This window comes from Lithobates pipiens, unplaced genomic scaffold (assembly GCF_037356315.1).
Source record: "Lithobates pipiens isolate NorthernLeopardFrog02 unplaced genomic scaffold, aLitPip1_a1.2 Scaffold_28, whole genome shotgun sequence".
In the NCBI taxonomy this organism is placed as follows: Eukaryota; Metazoa; Chordata; class Amphibia; order Anura; family Ranidae; genus Lithobates; species Lithobates pipiens.
Genome location: NW_027507789.1, coordinates 113,431,106 through 113,450,162, shown reverse-complemented (window position 1 = coordinate 113,450,162; position 19,057 = coordinate 113,431,106).

Here is a 19,057-nt window from a genome sequence, read left to right as displayed (position 1 = left end):
GACTGTTGGCCCAACTTTGTCCGTCCAACAGTTTGAGCGAACAGTCCGCTCAAACTTAGCATGGACGGACATGGCCACACACGACGGACGAACAGTTTGCTGAAACCGTGCGCGATGACGTGAACGGCACGTACGACGGGACGAAAAATACGACGTCCTATACACTGCAATGCAACCTTCCGACGTGGAAATCCTTTCTGAGCATGCGCGAGACTTAGTTGGCCGAACAAGCCTACACACGAGCGAACAGTCCACTGAAACCTTGTTTCAGCGGACAGTTTTTCGGAATTTCCGTAAGACCTTGTTCGGCCAACTGTCCGCTGAAACTGTCCGCTGAAGCCCCACACACGAATAGTAACCACAAGAAAATGTAGCTTTCTTGTTTGATTAGGCATTGCCTCTTTTAACCACCAAGTGCCATAGTGTCATCCCAGGGCAGAAATATTTGTTCTGAATTATTCTTATAAATGATTTGTTGTAAGAATGTAAATTTTCTGATGGTACAGGTGTGGTCATATGATATTTCTAATATATATCTGTAGGGTTCAGGAGACCTGGTAATGCCATTATAAAAATGACTAATGCGCAAACCAAAATTGTGACCCAAACTGATTCCAGAGTGGCAGCCAACATTAACCGCTTGCCGGCAGAGTGCCATCATATGACGGCCAGGTGGCGCGGCTCTCGTTCTGAGCAGGCCTCATTATGTCTGTCCTTTTAAAACAGGGAATGTGCGCAATCGTGTGCGTGCATCCCTGCTCCTTCGGTGGCAGCATGTCACAGAGACACTGCTCGCCACCGAAGAGGGTGAACAGCCATTGGGCATGGCTGTTTACCACGTGATCAGCCATCAGTCACGGCTGATCACAGATGGTACTGCCCCACTTTGCATGGCGCATGATCGAGAGCGTGCTGCGTGTGCATGTCGATGGCAGTGTGTTCCTGGAAACACCGCTCGTCACCGCCGCTGATAAACAGCCATTGGCCAGCGGCTGTTTACCACTTGATCGGCTGTGATCCTTTCACAGCCGACCACTAAATGTAAATACAGAGAGGTAATGAGATGTTATCAGGTTCTCCTCCTCACACATCGTGTGTGAGAAGGAGATTGCGGAAACATCTCATTACCGCTTACAGTGTACACCAATCACACTGAATGCCCCCCCCCAATATAGAGGACCGGTTACCACCCATCAAAGTACTTGTCACAGTCCATCTGAGTACCCGAGTACCTGTCACAGGCCATCAGAGTACCCGAGTACCTGTCACAGGCCATCAGAGTACCCGAGTGCCTGCCATAGTTCATCTGAGTACCCAAGTACGTGAGTACCTGTCACAGTCCATCTGAGTACACGAGTACCTGTCACAGTCCATATGAGTACCTGTCACAGTCCATATGCACACCGAGTACCTGAATACCTGTCATCACCCTTCAGAGTACCCGAATACCAGTCATCGGCCCATCAAAGTAACCGAGTACCTATCTGTAGCCCATCAGAGTACCCGAGTACCTGTCACCAGGCCATCAGAGTACCTGAGTTCTCATCAGGCCATCAGAGTACCCGAGTACCTGTCACCAGGCCATCAGAGTACCTGAGTATCTGTCTGCAGCTCATCAAGTTATCCAAGTAACTGTCTTCAGCCCATCAGAGTACCAGAGTACCTGTCTGCAGCCCATCAGAGTACCCGAGTACCTATTTGCAGCCCATGCCTCATAGAGTATACGTTAGGGTGTTTGCTTTCCAAAATGGGGTCATTTTGTGGGTAATTCCATTGTCTTGGTGCTCAAGGACCTTCAAAAGTGTGATAGGTAGGAATTAAATGAGATGTGTAATTTATGCTCCTAGAACACCTGAAGGTACTACTTCAATGTTTGGCCTCCGTATGCGGCCAGACTGTGTAAAAGTCTCACGTGTGGTATCGCCATACTCGGAAAAGAGTAGCAGAATGTATTTTGAGGTGTAATTTTTGCTATATACATGCTATGTGTTAGAAATATCTTATAAATTGACAATTTTGTGTAAAAAAAAATGAGCTTTCATTTTCTTCCCACATTTTCCAAAAACTTCTGGGAAAAAAATGAACCATTCAAAAGACTCATTATGCCTCATAGATTATATGTTGGAGTGTTTGCTTTTCAAAATGGGGTCATTTTGTGGGCAATTCCATTGTCCTGGTGCTCCAGGGCCTTCAAAAGTGTAATAGGTGGTTGAGAAATGAGATGTGTAATTTATGCTCGTAGAACACCTGAAGGTGCTACTTCAATGTTGGTCCTCTGTGTGTGGCAAGACTGTCTAAAAGTCTCACACATGTGGTATTGCCATACTCGGGAAGAGTAGCAGAATGTAATTTGGAGTGGAATTTGTTGTATGCATATGCTGTGTGTGAGAAATTACCTGATGATATGACATTTTTGTAAAAAAAATCCCCCCCCAAAAATCTTCATTTTGCAAAGAATTGTGGGAAACAATCACAACTTAAAAAACTCACCATGCTACTTATGTAATACCTTGGAATGTCTACTTTCTAAAAAGGGGTCATTTGGGGGTATTTGTACTTTCCTGACTTGTTAGTGTCTCAAGAAATGAGATACACCTGATGTACTGAAGGCCTGATCAGATGTGATCAATTTTCAGCGATTTGCACCATAGTTGTAGACTCTATAACTTTCACAAAGACCAAATAATGTACACTAATTTGGGTTATTTTTACCAAAGATATGTAGCAGTATACATTTTGGCCAAAATGTATGAAGAAAAATTACTAATTAGCAAAATTTTATGACAGAAAATTTACGGTCTTTTTTTATTTATAGCACAACAAATAAAAAACCAACTAGTGATTAAATACCACCAAAAGAAAGCTCTATTTGTGTGAAAAAACTGCAAATTTCATATGGGTAAAATGTTGTATGACTGAGTAATTGTCATTCAAATTGTGAGAGAGCTGAAAGCTGAAAATTGGTCTGGGCAGGAAGGGGGTGCAAGTGCACTGTATTGAGATGGTTAAATAATGTGTCCCTACAAATAAGTGTAGAAGTATAAGATAATAATTATACTTTTGCCATTAGAAAAGTATCCATTTTTAATGCAACAATATTTCAAACACAAGTATATTAATTAGGAATATATAATTTACCTATATATTATAATTAATTATATATCTAGGTAGAAGAAGAAAACTGTATGGATATAGATTTCTAAACACAATAACTTGGATATTTAACCCATTTATTTCTACATATAGTATATTTCTAAATCAGATTAATACATATACCTAACGATCTTATTACTATGCCCGCAGACAATAAAATCACAATTTGCTTCTATTTCATGAAATTCAATACATGAGATTATAATCTTATGTTCATACACTTTTAGATATATGCGGAGATGGTGCTGTTCTTGGTAAAATATTATTAGGAATATATAAACAAACATGCCACAGTTGTCTTTAGGCATATTATGGACTAAGAAAGTTGTACATCAATATTTGTGTTAATATTTATAGATATCTTAAAATAATGTCTAAACTGTATTTCCTAAATCATGAGGAATTTGAGGAGGTAATCCAGGTGTTTACTAGCCTTGTCTGTTTAGCAGCGTATCTTAGAATTGTCCAGCTTGGTAATCATTCCCCCCCAAGGCTTTCTTGTGAGACTTTCAAGATGGTATTCTCACCTGCGAGAAGCAATTGAGTTTGCTGTGTTTCAAAGTTGTATTACTAATTCAAGGTTCTTTAAATATATTCTACTTAGTGACCATAGATAGCTATCCTTGGTTTCTATACATGCAGTTCATCAAACAACCTGTTTACAAACCTCCAACAGGGTGCTAAAAAGGCAGGATGTTTCTGTTTGAAGACTTATGCCGTGTACATACGATCAGACTTTCCGGCAGACCAGAATCCGTCGGAAAATTCGATCGTGTGTGGGCTCCAGCGGACTTTTCAAATCTTTTCAAATCGGACGTTTCAAATCTATCCGACGGACTAAAAATCAGGGAAAACGTTTGTCTGTGCGAGAGTCCGATGGACCAGATACGACGCAAGAGAAAACATAAAAGAACAAAGGCGCTCAGTAAATCAATGTGAATGTCATTACTCAAAAGATTAAATTATTACAATAAAATTGGTTTTAAAATAAATAGATCTCCATGAAAATATTGTCTAGCCATAAATTTTCTGATGCTTAAATTTTTTTTATAAAAGATGTATAAAAATATTATTGATCGCGAGACGCAGGGGGAGAACCCGCCTGTGTCTCGCAGCTGACAGATTGCGTGTGACGTCACAGGTACAGGGGAACACAACGTGTTTCTGAGCATGCGCGGGTTCCGTACGGAGCCAGCTTGCTCATTTGTCAAGTGTAGAAGTAAGAAGTAAGCAATCTGTCAGCTGCGAGACACAGCCGGTTCTCCCCCAGCATCTCGCGATCAATACTAGGGGCTTTGATTGCTTCACTGGACACGCAAAGGACATGCTGAGGACCACAGTATTCTACCATGCTTATGCCCAGCTTTCTGTCCGTTAAATGGAAGTGACAGATACTTATATAGTTATATTATGAATTAAATCTCATTTTACTAAGTGGCGCTTTTCTACTTGATTCAGATACGATACAAGGGCAGCTATTGGCTACTGGTTATTGTACTTCCTTGTTTAGTACCGTTTACGTTATCACGTTCAAAATTAATGGACTTTCGAATGGACTTAGTCCAGTCGTGTGTGGCCAAGTCCATTTGTTCAGAAAGTCCATTGGACCTCCGCGAAAGTCTGTCGGGAAGACCGTCGGACCTAGTCCGTCAAAAAGTCTGGTTGTGTGTACGCAGCATTATGTAAGGCCGCGTACACACGCGCGGACTGTTGGCCCAACTTTGTCCGTCCAACAGTTTGAGCGAACAGTCCGCTCAAACTTAGCATGGACGGACATGGCCACACACGACGGACGAACAGTTTGCTGAAACCGTGCGCGATGACGTGAACGGCACGTACGACGGGACGAAAAATACGACGTCCTATACACTGCAATGCAACCTTCCGACGTGGAAATCCTTTCTGAGCATGCGCGAGACTTAGTTGGCCGAACAAGCCTACACACGAGCGAACAGTCCACTGAAACCTTGTTTCAGCGGACAGTTTTTCGGAATTTCCGTAAGACCTTGTTCGGCCAACTGTCCGCTGAAACTGTCCGCTGAAGCCCCACACACGAGCGGACTGTCCGCCCAAACACTGTTCAGCGGACAAGGTTGGGCGAACAGTCCGCGCGTGTGTACGCGGCCTAAGTGTTCTGAGTTTGGTGTAACAACAGTGTAGCTCTAATATAAACAATAAAAGTAGCAATGCATGTGCTTAAACACAATATATGTGTTAAATAATATGTGGAAGACAATCATAAATAGATGTGTATAGCACAGTGAACAAAATAGGCGTGTGAATACAATTGTGAATATAAACTTCAAATAGAGAGTGCAGAGTAAAGTCCACAGAGAACTGAAAGAAAGCTTCTTCCTGTTATGGTGACACCAGAGCAATGGGGGAAGAAAACAAGTTGTCTGTAGTCACTCTAAGCCAGTGTTGCTCAACTCCAGTCCTCAAGGCGCCCCAACAGGTCATGTTTCCAGGATTTCTCTCAGTTGAAACAGCTGTGGTAATTACAGTAAGGCAGTGAAACTGATCAAATCACCTGAGCAAAATAAAGGTGAGACTGAAAACATGACCTGTTAGGGTGCCTTGAGGACTGGAGTTGAGAAACATTGCTCTAAGCAACAAGATCCTGAATGGTCTGTATCAGGTGCTGTGCATGGAAGGTGGTCAAGTAGATCAGGTGCAGGGTCCCCGATTCTCCATCCCAAAACTCCACAGGCACTGTAAGATCAAGGTAGGTGTGGCCCCGAACAGCTCCTCATAGGCTCCAATGAAAAAAAAATGTGACCCGATGATGAGATTACGGTGATGTCCCGATCTTGGTGACATAGATCCATATGATGCATGGCATTAGCGTCACATGATCCTTTAGCCAGGACTCGCTTTATAACAGTGAACCTACCGACCAGGTGATGGCGTAAATGCGTCACCCCGATGGTGAGATCGTGGCGATGGACGGCTCCAGTTCAAGGAGCATGGGCACCTATGACGTACACCACCGGGATCATGTAAACCTACAATGGCAATCAGGATTTTATGTCATGTGATGGTCTTCACTTCGGCGTCCCATTGGCTAATCTATTACAAAAGACATAGGTCTAAGTCGAGGTTTGGAACACATCCAATGCCGATTTGCCTCCATTTTTATTATACTACCATATATATATATATATATATATATATATATATATACTGTGAGGGGTTTGCTCGGTAGCGGGTGTGTGTGACCCCCTGGATGGGTTCACAACACAAAGTCAGGCACAGCAGACAGCGGTGTAGGTTCAAAAAACAAAAGATCCGGTTTATTTACGCTACATGCAGTGATACATATAACAGCCAAACAAAATAAAACAAGAAAATAAATCCTGGTCAGCTTGACCTCTAACTACACACGTAGACTCCCTGTCTAACAACTGGGTGCAGCCTTGTGCTGCCCCAGTCCCTGTCTCTATTGTAGGGGTTTGCCACACAGGCGTTAACTCACCGCACAGAACAGATCTCAGACTCCCCAGTCTATACACACAAAACTGGTTCCAGGATGGAGCATCTCCCTATGCATGCTGGGGTTTTTTGTAGAGGTCTTAATGAGCCCACTTACTTCAGCTGGGCTCATTAACTCTTCCCCTCTAATTGTAAAAGTCTGCATAAAGCCTGAATCTAGGACACACATATTTCCCATCCTGGATACAACCAGGTGATTTTACCTGCGTGCTGCCACATACCCCCCCCTCTTGTTTCAACCTTGGGGTTGTAACACAAGCAGCCAGACACGCATGTATCCGAGACAAAGCATCCACATTCCCCATTTTAACACCAGGGCGATGCTTAACTGTAAAGTTAAATTCCTGTAGGGCCAGGAACCACCTATTTACCCTTCTATTGGTCTCCTTGTTTTGAGCCATCCACTTTAAAGGAGCGTGATCAGTCACCAGGTCAAAGTGCCTACCTAGCAGATAGTACCGAAGGGAATCTAGAGCCCACTTCACTGCTAAACATTCCTTCTCAATCGTGGAGTAATTTACCTCATGGGACTTCAACTTCCTGCTGAGGTAAATGACTGGGTGCTCTTCCCCGTTCCAGACCTGGGATAACACTGCTCCTAACCCAACGTCTGATGCATCAGTTTGTACCACGAAGTCCTTAGAGAAGTCTGGTGAGTACAACACTGGCTGGCTACATAAGGCTGTTTTTAGGGACTGAAATGCTTCTTCAGCCTCTGGGGACCATTTAACCATGACAGACTCTTTCCCTTTTGTCAGGTTGGTGAGGGGCACAGCCTGAGAAGCAAAATGGGGAATGAATCGTCGATAATAGCCAGCGATTCCCAGAAAGGCTCGTACCTGTTTCTTGCTGTTGGGACGTGGCCAACTCTGTATGGCCTCGACTTTATTGACTTGGGGTTTTATCACCCCCCTCCCAATAGTGTACCCAAGATATTTGGCCTCCTCCTGTCCAATGGTACACATCTTTGGATTGGCCGTAAACCCAGCTTCCCGGATAGAGTCTAGGACTGCTTGTACTTTTGGCAAATGTGAGACCCAGTCTGTGCTATGGATAATCACATCATCCAGGTAAGCTGCAGCATATTTCTAAAGGGGCCTCAGAATCTTATCCATTTTCCGCTGGAATGTTGCCGGTGCATTCTGTAACCCAAGCGGCATTCTCTTATATTGGAATGCCCCATCTGGGGTTACAAACGCAGTTTTCTCCTTGGCCGACTCGGCCAGGGGAATTTGCCAATACCCTTTGGTGAGATCAAGAGTTGTCATATATCGGGCTGTTCCCAGCCGGTCAATCAACTCATCTATACGTGGCATGGGGTAGGTGTCAAATTTTGTAACTTTATTTAATTGTCTAAAATTGTTACAAAATCGCCAGCTCCCATCAGGTTTGGGCACTAGTACGATAGGACTGGACCAGTCACTCTGGGACTCCTCTATCACCCCCAATTCCAGCATCCTTTGAACCTCCCCACGTATTGCCTCCCGTCGGGCCTCTGGTATTCTATAAGGTTTTAGTTTTACCCTTTCTCCTGGCGGGGTGATAATGTCATGCTCTACGCCAGATGTTTGTCCCGGCAGCTCAGAGAAAATCTCTTTGTTACGAAGTACAAACTCTTTAACCTCCTGTTGTTGGGGTTTCGATAAGGTGTCTGCTATTCCAACCTCAGGAACTAAGCAAACAGGCTGTGCTTGTGACAAAGTCTCCGCGACTAGGGATTCCCTATCCCTCCAGGCTTTCAGCAGATTGACGTGATAGATCTGCTCCGGCTTTCGCCTTCCTGGCTGTCTAACCCTGTAGTTCACCTCACTAATTTTTTCAATTACTTCATATGGACCTTGCCATTTGGCCAAAAATTTGCTTTCAACCGTAGGGACTAGCACCAAGACCCTATCCCCCGGGGAAAAAGTACGGGTCTTGGCCCCACGGTTGTACACTCTCTGCTGTGCTAACTGCGCTTGGGTTAAATGTTCCTTTACAATTGGCATTACCTGTGCAATTCTATCTTGCATCAGGGCGACATGCTCAATCACACTCCTGTGAGGAGAACTCTCATTTTCCCAAGTTTCCTTGGCGATATCCAGCAGCCCTCTTGGGTGTCTCCCATAGAGCAACTCGAAGGGTGAGAAACCCGTAGAGGATTGGGGTACCTCCCTAATGGCAAACATCAGATAGGGTATTAGACAATCCCAATTCTTTCCATCTCTATCCACCACCTTCTTTAACATTTGTTTTAGGGTTTTGTTGAATCTTTCAACCAACCCATCTGTTTGGGGGTGATACACAGATGTACGCAATTGCTTCACTTTGTACAACTTGCATAATTCTTTCATAACCCGGGACATAAAGGGTGTACCTTGGTCCGTAAGCAGTTCCTTACAAATACCCACGCGGCTAAAAACAAGAGATAGCTCTTTGGCTATGGTTTTGGCCGAGGTATTTCGGAGAGGAATTGCTTCCGGATAACGGGTGGCATAGTCCAATATAACCAAAATGTACTGATGCTCCCTGGCGGACTTCATTATCGGACCTACCAAATCCATTGCGATCCTTTCAAAGGGGACCTCAATGATAGGAAGAGGTACCAGCGGGTTACGGAAATGTGGCATAGGTGCCGTCTTCTGACACACAGGGCAGGAGGAACAATACTTTTCTATCTCCTTCATGACCCCAGGCCAATAGAATCTCTGCAATACCCTCTCTCTGGTTTTCTCTGTCCCCAGATGACCTCCCAGAATGTGTCCATGAGCCAATTCTAACACCAACTTCCTGTAAGGTTTGGGCACTACAAGTTGCTCAATGGTTTCTTCTGCCCTTTGAGCCACTCGATATAGCAGGTCCCTTTCCATAGTGAAGTAAGGATAAGGGCAAGTCTTATCTGGGTTCACTAACTCGCCATCTATTTTCACCACATTTTCCCGTGCCTTTATTAGGGTGGGGTCTTTTAACTGTTCTGTGGCAAAATTTTCCCTGTGAACCTCAAGATCCGAAAACTCCACAGACGGCATGTTTTCATCTGAGGATGTTGGCTCCTCCCCAGTTTCTCGAGTTTCCCCCGCCAATACCGACATGGGAAATTCAGGAGAGTCCTCACCACTCCCAGAGGAATTCTGGTCATCTTCCTGGTTTATAGGGGCACCAGTGGGGGGCTCAGGACAATCCCAGAGTTCCCAGAATTTTGGAAAATCCCTTCCCACAATAGCATCATGTGGTAAGTGAGACACTAACCACACCTGATGAGAGAGGTTACCTTTGGGGGTCTCAAAAAACACTGAAGTTACAGGATACTCTCGGGTGTCCCCATGCACACAAATAACAGCCACCCTGTTCTTCCCAGAGACCTCTGTAGTAACTAATTCAGCTTTTATCAATGTTACCAGGCTACCTGAATCTAGCAACACATCAACATGTCTACCATTAATACACATTTTACATAAATGTTTCTCAGGTCCCCGAATGGCAGTGCATGCAACTGTCGCAAACAGCGACTGACGTCTCTCCCTTATAAAGTCACATTGCATAGGCTCATCCACAACGGGGCAATTGGCTGCAATATGTCCCTCTTGCCGGCAGCGGTAGCAAATAATCTTTTTCGCTGTCTCTTGCAGCATGGGCTTCCTGGGCTGCTCCCGCCAGACATTAGGTAGAACTCCCACCCTCTCACTCTCTCCACCCTCGCCCCTTGGAGTCATCTTACCCGCCACTGGGGATGATCTGGTCTTAGGATGGAAAGTCCGTGAGTCCCTGGAAGAGGTGGTCAAGTTCTCTGTAGCCAAGTACCTCTCAACCAGATCCACAAGTTTATCTGCATTTTCTGGGTCTCCATGGCTTACCCATTTTTGGATGGCAGTAGGAAGAGCTCTCAGGAAACGATCCATAACCACACGTTCCACAATGTTTGGTGCGGTCAAAATCTCTGGCTGCAGCCACTTCCTGCTCAGGTGAATGAGATCATACATTTGAGATCTGGGGGGTTTTCCAACCTGAAAAGTCCAATTATGCACACGCTGAGCCCGGACGGCCAGGGTGACACCCAGCCTTGCCAATATTTCTGTTTTTAGCACCATATAGTCTTTTGCTTGGTCAGGCTCTAGGTCATAATAAGCTTTCTGCGATTCCCCAGTTAACAGAGGGGCCACCAGTCCAGCCCATTGCTCCTTAGGCCACTTTTCCCTTTCAGCAGTCCTTTCAAATGTGGTCAAAAACACCTCCGGATCATCCTCTCCAGTAATTTTTGTCAGTAAACGGCTCACACCAAAGGATGCGGTGTTATTGTAACCACTTGCTTCATTGGTCTGCGGACGTTGCTGTATCAATGTCTCTATTTGCTGTTGAAAACTCTGCTCTTGCTTCTGCAACAGGTCTATGAAGCGGGCTTCAGATCGCTGCTGGGCTTGTTGCTGAGCTTCCAAACTCTGCTGGTGAGCCTTCTGCTGATTTTCCAAACTCTGCTGCAAAGTTGCATTTGTCTGCTGCTGGGCTTGTTGCTGAGCTTCCATACTCTGCTGCAAAGTTGCATTTGTCTGTTGTTGAGCTGCAAGGCTCCTTTGTAAACCCGCATTTGTTTGCTGCTGATTTGCATTGGCTAGAGCCAGCTGTCTCAGTATCTCCTCCATGCTGGCCTTAAAAAAAAAAACTGCCCGCATTCTCCACCAACTGTGAGGGGCTTGCTCGGTAGCGGGTGTGTGTGACCCCCTGGATGGGTTCACAACACAAAGTCAGGCACAGCAGACAGCGGTGTAGGTTCAAAAAACAAAAGATCCGGTTTATTTACGCTACATGCAGTGATACATATAACAGCCAAACAAAATAAAACAAGAAAATAAATCCTGGTCAGCTTGACCTCTAACTACACACGTAGACTCCCTGTCTAACAACTGGGTGCAGCCTTGTGCTGCTCCAGTCCCTGTCTCTATTGTAGGGGTTTGCCACACAGACGTTAACTCACCGCACAGAACAGATCTCAGACTCCCCAGTCTATACACACAAAACTGGTTCCAGGATGGAGCATCTCCCTATGCATGCTGGGGTTTTTTGTAGAGGTCTTAATGAGCCCACTTACTTCAGCTGGGCTCATTAACTCTTCCCCTCTAATTGTAAAAGTCTGCATAAAGCCTGAATCTAGGACACACATATTTCCCATCCTGGATACAACCAGGTGATTTTACCTGCGTGCTGCCACAATACATACACACATATATATATATATATATATATATATATATATATATATATATATATATACACACATATTTAAATGTTTTAAAAGTTTAAGCTATAAGATACCCTTTGTAAATATAGAATATATTCTGTATCATTATGCCCTATATAGCCATGAGTGAATTAGGCATATAAGGCATGTTTGTTTGTTTATTTCTGGTGGCGCCCCTTTCTAGGATGGGCCTCCATGTTTAGGAATTTATTTATTGAGTAGCAATATGAGGAGACAGAGATATGCCCCAGTCGAAGACCTTTGTCGAAATGCATTGGTCCAGCATTTACTGACCCCACATTGCTTTTTATAACTTTTTACAATTTACGATCACTTTTATTTGTCATTTGTGATGTATGACATATTCTAATAAATCGGTTTGACCTGCACTATTTGGAGCCCTTCCTCTTTTTCCATGTTTTTTTTGTTGGAGCCTATGAGGAGCTGTTCAGGGCCATACCTACCTTGATCTTACAGTGCCTGTGGAGTTTTGGGACGGATAATCGAGGACCCTGCACCTGATCAACTTGACCACCTTCCTTGCACAGCGCCTGATCTGGACCATTCAGGATCTTGAGCCTTAGTGACCCACTGTCGTATGACATGTGTATCCATCCCAGCTGGTAAGAGTATCCATCTACTTACCCTTGAAGAGTTGCTTCGAGTGACTACAGACAATTTGTTTTCTTCCCCCATTGCTCTGGTGTCACCATAACAGGAAGAAGCTTTCTTTCAGTTCTCTGTGGACTTTACCCTGCACTTTCTATTTGAAGTTTATATTCACAATTGAATTCACACACCTACTGTGTTCACTGTGCTATTTACATCTATTTATGATTGTCTTCTACATATTATTTAACACATATATTGTGTTTAATCACATGCATTGCTACTTTTGTGACACTAATCAGTGCTAAAAAATATGCACTGTCACTGTACTTATGACACTCCCTTGGAATAGATTAATCAGGAGTGATCAAAGGGTTAACTGTGTTCCTACCTAGTGCTTGTGTACTGCGTGGGAGGTGCTTTTTCTAGGTGGAGGCATGGATCCATGTTCCATGCCTTCCCTACTGACAGAACATCGATCTGCCTTGTTTACAGATTGACATTCTAGCTCTCTGCCTAATGATTGACGGGTGCTAGCAGACATCCAGTCTATGGTACCCGCAGATACGCTCCCGCTGTGTATAATCACATCAGGAGCAGGTCACTGGCACCATGCATGCGTGCCCCAAACCCGGAAAAGCAGGATCGCGTACTATGTAAGTAATACAGTGGGAAAGCGGTTAATCAACTAAACAGAATCCAAATAAACAATGGCTTAGGAAATGAACTATATAAATAATCATTTCACAGTAATATGAACATTAACCATGACTATGCATTGTATATATTTTACATACAACAAGTGTAACAGCACACAGCCAATCCCTGGAAAGAGGCATCCAGAAGCGGGCTGAGGAGGTGATAAATGTTTGGATGGCCTTTCCAGAGTGTTTCTCCTCTGCTAGTACGGTTCCAGTTCTCCAGGAGCTGCTGCCCCTGGGAGACAGCTAAAGTGTGTTGAAGAATTGCATTCTGGGCCTGGAGAGGAGTACTAACAATTTTTTGCTGGAGTGCACTGTTCTGAAGTCCAGGTCTGGAGAAGGATCTTTTATCTCACTTCCTATAGAACTGCCCATGGAAGCAGGGTGGTAGTCGGCTCCTGGGACATTGTGAGTAAGATCTACTGTGGGTTTTTCTTGTGCATTCATGTCTGTCTGCAGCTATAAGGATTTTTGCTAGAAGTGTGTTCTCTTATTGATCGTTTGGAGTAGCCTTACCCCTTCTGTTTCAGGTTACTCAGCAATAAATAAAGACATCCCCTAGAATAAGCCTGTATTGTTGGTGTGTAGGGAACTGTGCTTGTGACTATCAGCCTCTGCACTATTGCAGGAGAACCCATGTCATTCTCAGTGGCCCCTCCTTGGGTGAGCGCTACATATGAATGCAGATGTGTGCAGTTAACATAAAATCATGCAGTTATTGAAGCATGATTGCTAGGTTGTGTGATTTTCTATAGATCAGAGATATATTTATGCAAATATTTAGGGGGGTATTAAAATGTAAAAAAAAATATGTTTCAATCATGACTAGCTGCAGTCATATACCAGTGCAAAATGTCTGAGGTTAGTTACCTGATGGGATCAGATGTCACATTACAATGCTAAAATAGAACAACCACACCAGCCTGGGGTTGTGGGATGGGAAAGCCGTTATTGATGAGAGCTCCAGATCCCATAATTCTGTTGTTTTTGTAGATCTCCTACATTTTTATATTCTTTGTACTAAAACAATATATACAATTGCTACATAGGCCATGCTGTTAGAGAATTACCTTTCCATTTCAATCTTCAACCAGATATAATTTTCTGTATTCCCTATTACTTGCAACTATTACAACAGCATTTAGAATGAAGACAGGATTTCTCAGAATCCCTTTCCCTTTGTCCTTGCAATTGCCTCTCTGCTTTTCCTAGAAGTCTGCAGAGAACTTAATGTCATTGAGGAATTATTGTTTCCCAACAAGCATTATACTCTGAAATAGCTCCAATTGGAACTGATTTTATAACTGAAATGTGTAATTTTATTTTTTGTAGTCTTTTGTATTTTAGCCAAAAAATTGTATACTCACCTTTCTGTAATTTTCCTTTACTGACGCATCTTCATGGCAGCACACACTGGGTTGTGTCTCCGCACCCACAACCTGACAGGATTGGTTAACTATAAATTTGAAGGGGAAACACCCTGCTGCATTCTCTGTGTATACCATCATAAAACGGGGTGGGATTCTGTGTGCTGCCATGAAGATGCGTCAGGAAAGAAAAATTATGTAAAGGTGAGTATACAATTTTCAGTTTTCCTGACGCCTTCATGACAGCACACACTGGGAACTAACTCACCAGTCAGGTGGGTGCAAGAAAATAATATTTATTCCTTATAATGCTGAAGAATTGGCTTTAACAATGGATCTACCGATTTCCATCATAGCTACGTGAGCAGAGGTTACTCTATAGTGAGAAATGAAAGTGTGTCGGGAGGACCAAGTCACTGCCCTGAAAATCGTTTCCGGTGAGACCCTGCAATATGCTGTCCAGAAGGTAGCCACTGCCCTGGTCGAGTGAGCCCTGATGTCTTCAGGTATTGCCAGATGGCAAATAGAGTATGCCTGCTGGATGGATTTGACTAACCAGGAGACAATAGTATGTGAAGTAGCTGATTGACCTTGTCTGTTTCCATGAGGGATAACCATGAGGGAATCAGTGTTCCTAAAAGGAGATGTAGCCGCAAAGTAACTAATGATGGTTGTTTTAACACCCGGCGCATGGGGTTTGCCTTGTTCATTAGTGAAGTATGAGAGAACAATGTCTTGGTTATAATGGAAGGAAGTCACTACCTTCGGAAAGGAGGGGTCTGAAGGTCTCAGTACCACTCTATCTGGGAAAAACACTAAGTAAGGTTCTGTTGCCATTAGTGTTAGGATGTCAGATACTCTCTTTGCTGATGTAATTGCGATGAGGAAAGATAGTTTCAGAGTTCAATCCCACAGTGAGATTGATTCAGATGGCATAAAAGGAGGATTGGAAAAGGCATTGAGGACTACTGAGAGGTCCCATGAAGGGAAATCTGGTTTCCTGGGAGGTTTGATCTTCAGACAGGCTCTCAGGAATTGTATTACCAGAGGATGTAATGCCCATCTAGTGCCTGTTTTGGCAGACAAAGCAGAAACTTGAACCTTTAGGGTACTTGAGTTTGAGCCTTTGTCAACTTCTGACTGGAGGAACTCTAAAATTTGGGGAGGCTCTGGTGAAATGGGATTCCATCCCCTCTGCTGTGCCATGGAAAGGAACCCAAATTCTTGTATAGGTGGTGTTGGTGGTAGTTTTCCTGGCTTGCATCAGGGTTGATCTTACTTCCTGAGAACAGCCTTGTTCCCTCAGGCTAGCCCTTTTAACTTCCAAGCCATCAGGTGCAACCTTTCTGGAGCTGGGTGTAAAAATTGGCCTTGAGATAAGAGATCCGGGGTTATCGGAAGAGGAATTGGAGGGTGAATACTGAGTTGCAACAGGGTTGTGAACCATGGTCTCCTCGGCCAGAATGGGATTACCGTGCGGATTACTGTAGCTGAAGATCTCCGTAGCCTGGACAGGAACTTTGCAATTAGCGGGGTTGGAGGGAATATGTACCCCATCTTGAAGTTCCATGGGTGAATTAGGCAGTCTATTCCCTCGGCTGACGGGAATGACGCTCTTGACAGGAACCTCTGACACTTGGCATTTGCAGGTGTGGCTGCTAAGTCGACTTCTGGCATTCCCCAAGTCTTTGTAAGAAGGGAAAAGGCCTGAAAGCTCTGTGCCGCCAGTACATATACTGCCCTCAGGTCTGTCAGGTGGGTCTGTGCTCATTTCAAGATGGGGCGGACTTCCTCCATCAGCGTGCGACTCTTGGTACTCCCTTGCTTATGGATATAGGACACTGCGACTCTGTTGATAAGCACATTCTTCCCTCTCAGGAATGGTGAAAATGCCCTGAGTTCTTGTATATTTAATATTACACCCTGGGCCTGGAACTGCCATTGGCCCTGAGCTGCTTGATCTCGATAGTGGGCTCCCCAACTGCTCTGACTGGCGTCCGCAGTGACTACTTCTGGGCCTGGTGGAACTATCTGTCTGTATCTTCTGAGGTTGATTGAGCGTGTCCATTACCATACTGACTGTTTCACCAATCTGGAAATGGGAATGGTCTGATGCATTGATGCTCCATCCCACTGCTTTAGAAAGGAGTTTTGCAGAACTCTCATGTACCATTGTGACCACTGTACAATGGGTAGAGTCACAGACATGGACCCTAGCACACTCAAGCAGGCTCTTGCTGGTACAGTAGATGCTTTGCTGACAATAATTTCTGCATCTTTTGCATTAGAGGCTGTACTTTCTCTTGTGAAAGTTGTGCTCTGTTCAATTTGGTATCCAGTTCTGCTCCCAGAAATACCATATTTTGTGTGGGCTTCAAACTGCTCTTCTTCCAGTTGACCAGCCAACCAAAGTTCTGGAGAGTCGTGAGTAAAATCTTTCGATGACAGAGCAGAGTTTCTCGACTTTCTGATAAAAGTAGGATATTGTCCAAATAATGGTGAATTCGCAGTCCCTTTTCTCTGAGGAATGCCACTAAGGGTAGCAGGACCTTTGAAAATGTCCTGGGGTCCTGGGAGTCGAAGAGATGCTGAATGGGAGGCACTGGAATCAGAAGTGGTTAATAGCGAATCGGAGAAATTTCTGAAAGGTGGGATGAATCGGGATATGTGGATAAGCGTCTGACAAATCTACTGATATCATCCAGTTGCCCAGGTTCACTGCCGGAAGTATGGACTGGAGGCGCTCCATCTTGAAAGCCTCTATTTTGATCTTCTTGTTGAGGTGTTTTAAATCCAATACAGGCTGTAAGTCTCCTGTCTTCTTTTTTACCAAAAATAAGGGGGAGTAGAACCCTCTCCCCCTTTGACATGATGGAAATTCTAGAATTGCTCCCTTTTGCTTCAATTCTGTCACATTATTTTATTAGTAACTAGACATGTGCAGAGTAAAATATTTCGTTTCGGAATTTCGTTTTCGTCCGAAAACTTAATTTATTTAGTTACTCCCAAAATTCGTTTTTATTTATTTCGTTTTTCGTTCAAAAATTGCATTCGTCCGAAAATCCACATGAATTACGGTCGAATCTGTCTTTAAGGCTTATGGTGTCTGTCGAATGTATAAAGAAGATTCGACGGAGCTAGTATATAGCATACTTTAGAACCCCTGTTAAAGTCTATGGGACTCCAACATTCAAAATCTAAAGTGCTAATTTTAAAGACTAATTTGCAAGTTACTGTCCTAAAAAGTGTTTGGGGACCCGGGTCCTGCCCCAAGGCACATGTATCAATGCAAAAAAAAGTTTTAAAAACGGCCGTTTTTCGAGTCCCACCAGAGTCGCCAAAAAAAAATAAATAAATAAATAAATAAATAAAAAAAACGGCCGTTTTTTCAGGAGCAGTGATTTTAATAATGATTAAAGTGAAACAATAAAAGTGTAATATTACTTTAAATTTCATAGGGGGGGGGGTTGTCTATAGTATGCCTGTGAAGGGGCGCATGTTTCTGGTGCTTAGAACTGTCCCTGCACAAAGTGTCATTTATGCAGGAAAAAAAGTCCTTTAAAATCACTCGCAGCTATTATGAATTGTCGGCTCCGTAATACAGAGAACACTCATTGAAAGTCATTGATAAAAAAAAAAAATAATAAAAAAAAAAAAAAGCGTGGGGGTCCCCCAAATTCAATTACCAGGCCCTTCAGGTCTGGTATGGATATTAAGGGGAACCCTGCCTCAAATTTAAGAAAAAATTTGACGTGGGGTTCCCCCTAAATATCCATAACCAGACCCTTCAGGTCTGGTATGGATATTAAGGGGAACCCCGCATCAAATTTTAAAAAAAAATTGACGTGGGAGTCCCCCTAAAAATCCATACCAGACCCTTTATCCGAGCACGCAACCTGGCAGGCCGCAGGAAAAGAGGGGGGGACGAGAGAGCGGCCTCCCTCCCTCCTGAACCGTACCAGGCCACATGCCCTCAACATTGGGAGGATGCTTTGGGGGTCTGTGACCCCTCAAAGCACCTTGTCCCCATGTTGATGAGGACAAGGGCCTCATCCCCACAACCGTGGCCGGTGGTTGTGGAGGTCTGCGGGCGGGGGGCTTATCAGAATCTGGAAGCCCCCTTTAACAAGGGAACCCCCAGATCCCGGCCCCCCCCCTGTTTGAAATGGTAAGGGGGTACAAAAGTACCCCTACCATTTCACAAAGAAAGTGTAAAAAATAGTTAAATAAGACAAACACACTTTTGAAAAATATCTTTATTAAAAATAAAAAAAATTAAAAAAAGATTCCAGCGGTGGTAATACACTCTTGCTATCCAGCGACGGACGGTCATCTCTCCAGCGATGGCTCATCTCATCCAGCGCAGCGTATCCATCCTTCTTCTGTCTCCGCAGAGGAGACACTGCAAGGATTCCGGCGGCCTGGCAGGTTTCCGTTACATCAGAGGGGGCGGGGTCACCCATACGTCACGGGGAACCCCGGGTTTCCCCTTGCGTCAGAGGGGGCGGGGGTCAGGTGACGGG